The sequence below is a fragment of the Ambystoma mexicanum genome, chromosome 13 (genome assembly GCF_040938575.1).
Source record: "Ambystoma mexicanum isolate Mex_15411 chromosome 13, UKY_AmexF1_1, whole genome shotgun sequence".
In the NCBI taxonomy this organism is placed as follows: domain Eukaryota; kingdom Metazoa; phylum Chordata; class Amphibia; order Caudata; family Ambystomatidae; genus Ambystoma; species Ambystoma mexicanum.
The window spans coordinates 592,015,013-592,022,618 of NC_090938.1; positions in this window are offsets into that span (position 1 = coordinate 592,015,013).

The following is a 7,606-nucleotide window of genomic DNA, read 5'->3' on the forward strand; positions in this document are numbered from 1 at the left end:
TTGAAATGCAAGAACGCAGATGTATGATTTATGTTGCATTTTGCCTGTTAGTAAATTCAGTACCGTGCATCACTTCATCATAATACGCTCCAATCCACCACACGTGCCAGGCTTATGCCACCTTATCTCTCTATATGAACCACTTCATCTGCCTGGTCTGTCTCTTATCTTTCCACCTTTACAGGACATGCTGAAATGTTACATGAACACTGACACTGCAGCATGCAGAATGTCACCCACACTCTTAAGAAGGTGCAGTGCGCGGGCGTTGATAGTTGTGTTAAATGCCAATATGGTCACAGCCACCATGACAACTCAGAATAAAATGTATTGCCTCATTTATTCTGAACCAGAATAAATTTCAAGGAAAATATTTAAGTGAAAAACAAAAATGAGGGTAACATTTTTTGGTAGGGTTAAGAGTCAGCATTATGGTTGAGGTCAAAGGTCAGCAACCTTTAGCCCGTCAGATGTTTTGGAACTCAACTCCTATCAGCCCGAGGCAGCCCAGTCAATGGTAAGGAATCATGCCAGTCGTAGTCTAAATCATCTAGAGAGTCCCAAATTATAGACTCATCATTTAGGTTAGGGTAGAGGTTAGATTTATGATTGGGGTATGTAATAGGTTTAGGTTAGGGTCAAAGACACTAGGCATGCCATCTGAGATTGTTCAATATGCTTGCATGCTGCCTATGGCCTTAATAAAGCGATATTTCTTTCTTATCAACACTGGCATGGCCATTTCCTTTGACTGAATGCAATACACGTGTAGCCTGTTTTAAGCAAATTAGACCTTTGTTATAGAAGGCATCCATCAGAATAGTCTGTCATTCTCCACCAGGCCTCCTTATAGCCGCTCATAACATGATCAGCCAACCACAGTGATCTCATCCCCTAGACAACTCTGGCACATCAGATGACATGTTCAGGCAACATGGCATGCCATCCACCTGGAATCTTTACAGTCTCGGATAACATCATCAGTCACTGTAAAAGATTATGGCCACACTGCTAGTTTCTCCTCAAGTAAGTTTATTCATAAAGACAGGCCCACCAGAGCCAACATACAACCGCCAGTAAACTGTTAATACTGCTGCGTTCGAATTTCACAAGCCTGCATGGAACTTTCAGCTTGGCTAGTGAAACTGGAACGCAAAGCAAACATAAACAACTGAACACTAATCACTACAGTCACCTATACCCATATCATTTTAATCTTCCAGGCCTCCTTATCGCACCTGATGCCATGATAAGCCAGCCGTGTCTACGTCACCATCAAGGCATCTCTGCCACCCTTGATGACACGCTCTCCCAGTGTAGCCTTTCTCACCAGCCGGGCATCTCTATCGTATTGGATAGCATCATCTACCAGCCAAGTCTACCTCAACCTCTAGGCATATGTATCGCATCAGATGACATATTTTGCCAGCCATGCCAATCTCATCTGCCTCAGATGAAATTTGTAGAGAAACAGATGTACACATCCACAGGAGATCCTACCCCCCCATCTTCCCCTGTATTGAAGACATGAGACCACGCCCTGTCTAACACCAGCTTTTGTACCAATACCACAACAAGTATTTGGAAGACGGTATCCATTAAGACAACCATATTGAATGTAACCTCGAGTTGATGACAGCCTACAGGAGAAACTCCATGAAGGAATATGAGAAAGAGCTAAGAAAATGCACTGATTACATCATAGGAAAGTGTGCACAAAGTCCTGAAATGCTGGATGAAGGCAATGGGCCTCATTATAAGTTTGCCGTTCTGGAAACAAGGGTGTTAGTAAACTCACTGGCACCCTTGTTTCAGGACCGGCAAACTACATGTCTGCCTGCCCTGGCTACTGCGCCTGACCGGTCTGACCCTACCGGGCACAGCTGTCACAATAGGCCAGCCAGTTCATGAAACTGCCGGCACTGTTAACAACGTTGCCGGCACTTCGGAGTCCCCACTCCCATACAGTCCTATGGGACTCTCTATCGCATTTTCTCCTGTACCTGTGTCACTGTTGCACATTTACTTTACACTTCGCAACACAGCCAGCCTGAGTGATCAGTGAATTAAGTCTCTCTCTTGAGAGCTCTACCCTGCCTGCAGACCTCGACTTTTATCCTATGCAGGTTTTCGATCTGGGTACCATTAACATTGGGCAATGATAACACCTGTCAGCTACAGCACTACTAATTGTCAAAAACTGTGGGAGCAAACGCTTTAAAAGAATCAAGTAATTATTAATAAACATTCAAATTAACAAACTTCCTATCCCTAGTGTTGCCTAAACCCTTAAGGTAATGAGAAAGTTGCAATACAATTATGAATGTGTGTGGGCTAAGAGCACCCTCCTGTAGGGTGACCAGATGACTCCTTGTTAGCAGGACAGCTTGTCCTTAGCGTCTTGTACTTTACTTTTATGAAACATTAGCATGTGCTGCATATGTCAAATTTAGGCAACTGCAGTCAAGCAAGACCACAGCCCCAGAAACAATGAGTGTATTCAGGACTATTAATATATATCCAAATGGCACATAGTCATCCAGCCAAAAAGGACACTTACATTAGCCAATCAGGCCAACATTGCCAGGTCATTCAGGTCATGCTTTTTTTTCTCTGTATTCTGGGACTTGTAGTCCAGGATTTGTAATGGAAAAAGCAATAGTTCAAGTCTAAAAAACAGGATAGAATAATCATGGTATAAGCATCATCCTGTCTCGGCTCATTATGGCATATTCCGGTCCCTTGAGTTTGAACGTGTTTTAGGCCCGAGCCTCCATTCCTGTTTGTGTTAAGTAACAGATAGGGAGCCTGAAACAGAAGTGCGTGTGGCCTTTTCCAGCGGCTACACTCATAGCATGAGCGACACTCATAGCGTGAGCAACACTCATAGGGTGAGCTTGCCACTGATTTGCCCCTTTATGTACTGTGGTAATCTCTTTTTCACTCATTGGCCCGGTGTCCTTTTCACCACACAGACCATGGTCTGGTTGCCACCCCGGGTGTGGTCGCAATCTGCCCATACACAGACAAGGCTCTGCAAGTGAGGTGCCGACCTGTGCAGTATAAAAGACAAATAATATAACATAATGAGCTTGGATGGATGGGTGGTCAGAAAATAGTGTAGTGAAGAGGGGCAGGGTAGTGCTGAAATGTACATGCAATACAATTGTTTACAGTCTCTAGAAGAAAACATACTTGCCTCTGCTGTTAACGTTTCCATACGCAGCATCGCCAGGGTCTGCAAGAGAAAAACATTGAAAGTCAAGGCTTGTAAGTTTCCTATCATTTGACCAACTGTGCAAAGCTGTTTCTCTTAGGCACTTGCATTGATCGAAATCAGCAGATTTCCCTAAAGGATAGCCAGCTTCGGTCAGCATCCTTGCTACTTCTCATAGATCCCAGGTTAGGGCACAAACCCTGCTTTCTGAGCTGAGACTTCTAACCCTCGGACTAGAAAGGGGACTGGGTACAGCAAGAGCCAGGGACTACTTTGTAATATTTCAGGGTCAGGGCAGCTGCAGTGAAATAATTGGCCATAGACAGTGCACTGCAACACGAGAGATTAGTGCCTGCCTTATATAACGCAACCAGGGCCGGCATTAGTGGCAGCAGCGCACTGGGCAAAATGGCACCCCCTCCTCCTTGTGCGCCCCTGGTCAACAAGGGGAAGAGCAGGGAAGAGGGGACAGGAGTGCCACATGTTTTTTTCTAACTCTCACCGCTCTGGCACCTGGCAGTTAATTACTGTAATAAGGTGCTCACGCTAATGCACAAGCGCCCTATTCCAATGAAAACCGCCTGACTCCTTTGTCAGAGTGGGGAGGTAATCATCTCAATAGGGTGCTGATGCTTTTGTTATTAAATGCGCCCTGCTGCCGTGCGCGCATTCGTTAACAAAAGGGCGCCTGCTGCGCCTTCTCCCACTACGCCGGGACTCCTCCGAGCAGGCGTGCAAGGGGGCTAATGGCACCCTGGGAGGGGCATAGCGTCCCTGTCAGACCGCCAGCACACCCTGCTCTAAGGCCAGCCCTGAACACTACCTACACTGCAACATAAACCTTCACTGCGGTCAAGAAGATGGTGTAAAATATCTCAGAATGAGGCACGCACACATTATAGGGCACGGACACAAAAACGTCAATAAGAAGCCAAAATGTTACAAAATTACTTTACCACCAGGCAGTCATTCGGACACATTGTTCAATCACGTGGACCCACATAGCTTACTATTGTACTTCAACCACGGCCTACAACATCCCCATCTCCGGCATGAGGACCCACACACCACGCCATTAAGCTACAGAAAGCTCCATTATGCACTAAAAACTATCCACATGCTGTTGAACCCATGTACTTTATGCCTGCCCTGAGGGCTTTAGGTGGGTCAGGGATAGTGTCCCGCGGTCTCGAAATACTATTGTAAATACTATACCCTACAATTCCTATCCCAGGATATGACAAAATGGCTACTGCACTACAGGAGAAAAGGGATGAGTCATAGGTAAAGTGTCTACTCAGCCCCACGCTACTACTAAACCGGCAGTGATCCCAATCATAAGGAGAAAAAGGCACATCCTGCCAGGTTTTCCTCCCACTCTGTTTGGGGTAGTGCAGACCGAGGGTATGCTATACTCTTCAGGTGAAGTGTGAGCTGATACTGAAGAAACACAAGCAACAATAGTATGGAGGTACCAAAATAAAAGAATGTGCAAGCAAGGTTCTAAACTAATAAAAACACTACTGGCCGAACCCGGGAAGGGAGCATACAGAGAGAGCATATTTTAACATAAAGGGACACTCTGGGTTTGTAGACAGAGGTCTCAGGCTAATGTTTGAGCAGAAAATGGTCAGGGATTATGAAGATCTCTTTTAAAAGGTAGAGAAGGGGGCTTAAAAAGTCACTGGATCGTAAAAGGCAGTTTCAAAACCACTTAAGTGCACGAGTGAGAGGAGCCTACAATTATCCTAATGGGAATCCAGGATGAACATACATGCCCTTAGTACTTAAGGGGTTAAGGTGGACCAAGAGGAACAAGGGCCAATTCAACTGCATTTAGTTATTATCTTTCAGGGTTCATAAGAGTCGAGTCAGACATTTCAGCATCCAACCTGGAGTCTGAGCACTTTTAGTGGTGGGCAGCGGTCGAGTTGGTAAGCAGTGGCACTCGGTTCAAACGATGCAGTGCTGTTCTGCAGCAGCAATGGCATGAGGGTTGAAGATGCTGGGGATGGAAGGCGATGTCGGGCCAGTGGCGATGGAAGACTCAGTGGCTTCTGGTGTGGAGAAGCAGAGATTGACCTTCAGCAGTGAGTGGGCTTGGCTTGAACAACAGACCATCAGGATACTGCAATGGTGATGGCTTGGTGCTCAAGGAAGCTGGTATACTGGAAAGTGGTATCGAGTAGGGGATGATATAAGGCTGTTTGGGTGTCAGATGCAGAGATGGTGGAGCTTTGGCATTGAGCAAATCTTAAAGATGCGAAGGCAGTTGAATGTTGCGGTCGAAGATGGCTCTGGCGGTTCCCTAGCAGCAGCTTGCACAGGATTGAATGTGCCAAAACCGGTGTTGAGGCAGTATATAGATATATTGCGAGCCACAGGCTGCTTCCTTGGTTCTTCGTTCACTAGGAGACCCAGTGCAGGATCTTAGGGGCAGGCAAGTCCTTTTTTCAGCCCTTTTAAACCACAGATGTTTGTAGAGATTACTTGCAGGGTTCTGTCACGTTTATTGAGCAGGATTCTGTGCACCAGGGTCTCAGTTGCAGCAGGCCCTGTGTGAGGAATTTGACCATCTGCACGGTGGGTGTGTGGTCACCTGTTTTTTTTTTAAAATGTTAAATGAAATTGAAATGTTATCAAAGCAGGAGGTGCCAGTTTTCCAGTGCTCGCGGCCAAGACCTGGAACAAGCTATCACCTGCATTGAAGGAATAGTGCGCTCAAAAATATTATTGTCCCGAGGGTTCGGGCATGTGTTTTTAAGCGTATGTTGATCGATCGTACAAACATTTCCTATGCACCTTACCGTAGTTTTCCTCTTTTTTACACATGCGAAATCAGGCAGCAGGGGGTGGCCATCTTGTGATAATCTTCTCCATTGCCGCATCGCCCAAGGTGGACTGCCCTGGCGGCACTAAATCATGAGCCCCGCCCATGAGGCTGAGATCTCTAGATGCGTACCACCCATTTCACAACGCCAATGAACGTCTTGTGTCAACATTCTCTGTGCTTCAGCTAATGACGTGTCTCCATGGAAATGGCAGTACGCCTCTTTCCTCGATAAGTATAAAGAGACCGCTTCTCATCAGACAACATCAGATTTGTTTTTCCAATCGTTTCACTGTCTTTTTTTTTGTATTCTGTCCAGTGTTTCTGTGCTCTGGTCAGCTACCTTTGTTGCTCATAGCCCGTGCGAGCAGATACTAGTACCATTACTATCCATTTTTATTTTGCCCCGAATGGCAACAATACAGCCCTACCAGTATGAGCCAGAGTATTCCGAGGCGGAATTACTCAAAAGAGAAAGATGCTCAAATGATGGTGCTTCAGACGACAGTTGGGAGGACGATTCAACACATCAAGAGCCTGAGCCTAGTCGCATGGATGACATTTCCACCTGGTGTACCTGCAATCGGTGCGCAGTAATTCCAAACTGAAGAGGAGAACTGCTGCTGTCGAGAAAACTCTGGATGCTTGTCCTACATATCGGAAGGCGAGGCACGGCCGCAATGCGTTACCAAGCTGCATGACTTCAGGGAAGCCTGCCTCACACGGTTCGTGTTGAGGATTAGGATGCTGCTTATGCACGAACCTCGAGCAACAGTTCGCCCTCGCAATCCAATTAACGAGTAAGTGTACTCTAGTTGTGATGTCACTTAGGCCACTAACATGTCATGGTTGTCTCCAATACTGTTGTAACCTTGATCTATCATTGCCAACTAATGTAGTCTTGCAATTCTATACATCACTCGCAATTTGGGGAAATCATAGTGGTCTCCTTATGTTTATTTCATGTACAACCATAAAGCAATATTTCTTTGTGTCCCAAATGTAATGGAATGCATAGTCGCTCAATATTGTACAGTGTCTAAGTAACATTTGCACTGGCAACAATGCCATTGGATACAAAATTTGCCATTGTAAACTAAGGTTTAATACACTTATCTTGTTCATTTAAAAACAGTTTGTATCTTTCTCTTTCACAGGTGGTACAGGCTGGTGGCCTATCGTTCGTTTACATGGTGGCTTCATGGGAGGCTTGGACACCGCGTGTTCATCCATACTAAAACAAGTACTGTGTTTCAGGGTGATGCTGGTACTTCTACTACAATTACATCATCCTTCGGAGGTGATACAGAGCCAGAGGTATGCATACTGGCAGTTCCCTTGAATTAAAGAAAGTAGGTCCTAGATCTGATACCATTAGACAGTGACATTATTGTAAATGAGCATCTTTTGCAAATTGCTTTAGTGCAACATTTCAACCAATGGGTTTTGCACAGTCATCTTTGATCGAGTAAACTAGCCATCAATCAACTGAAATTCGAAATGTATATTTTGACTAAGTGATGTACACGGTGTACAAGGGTATCTCTGTAAGCCATGTG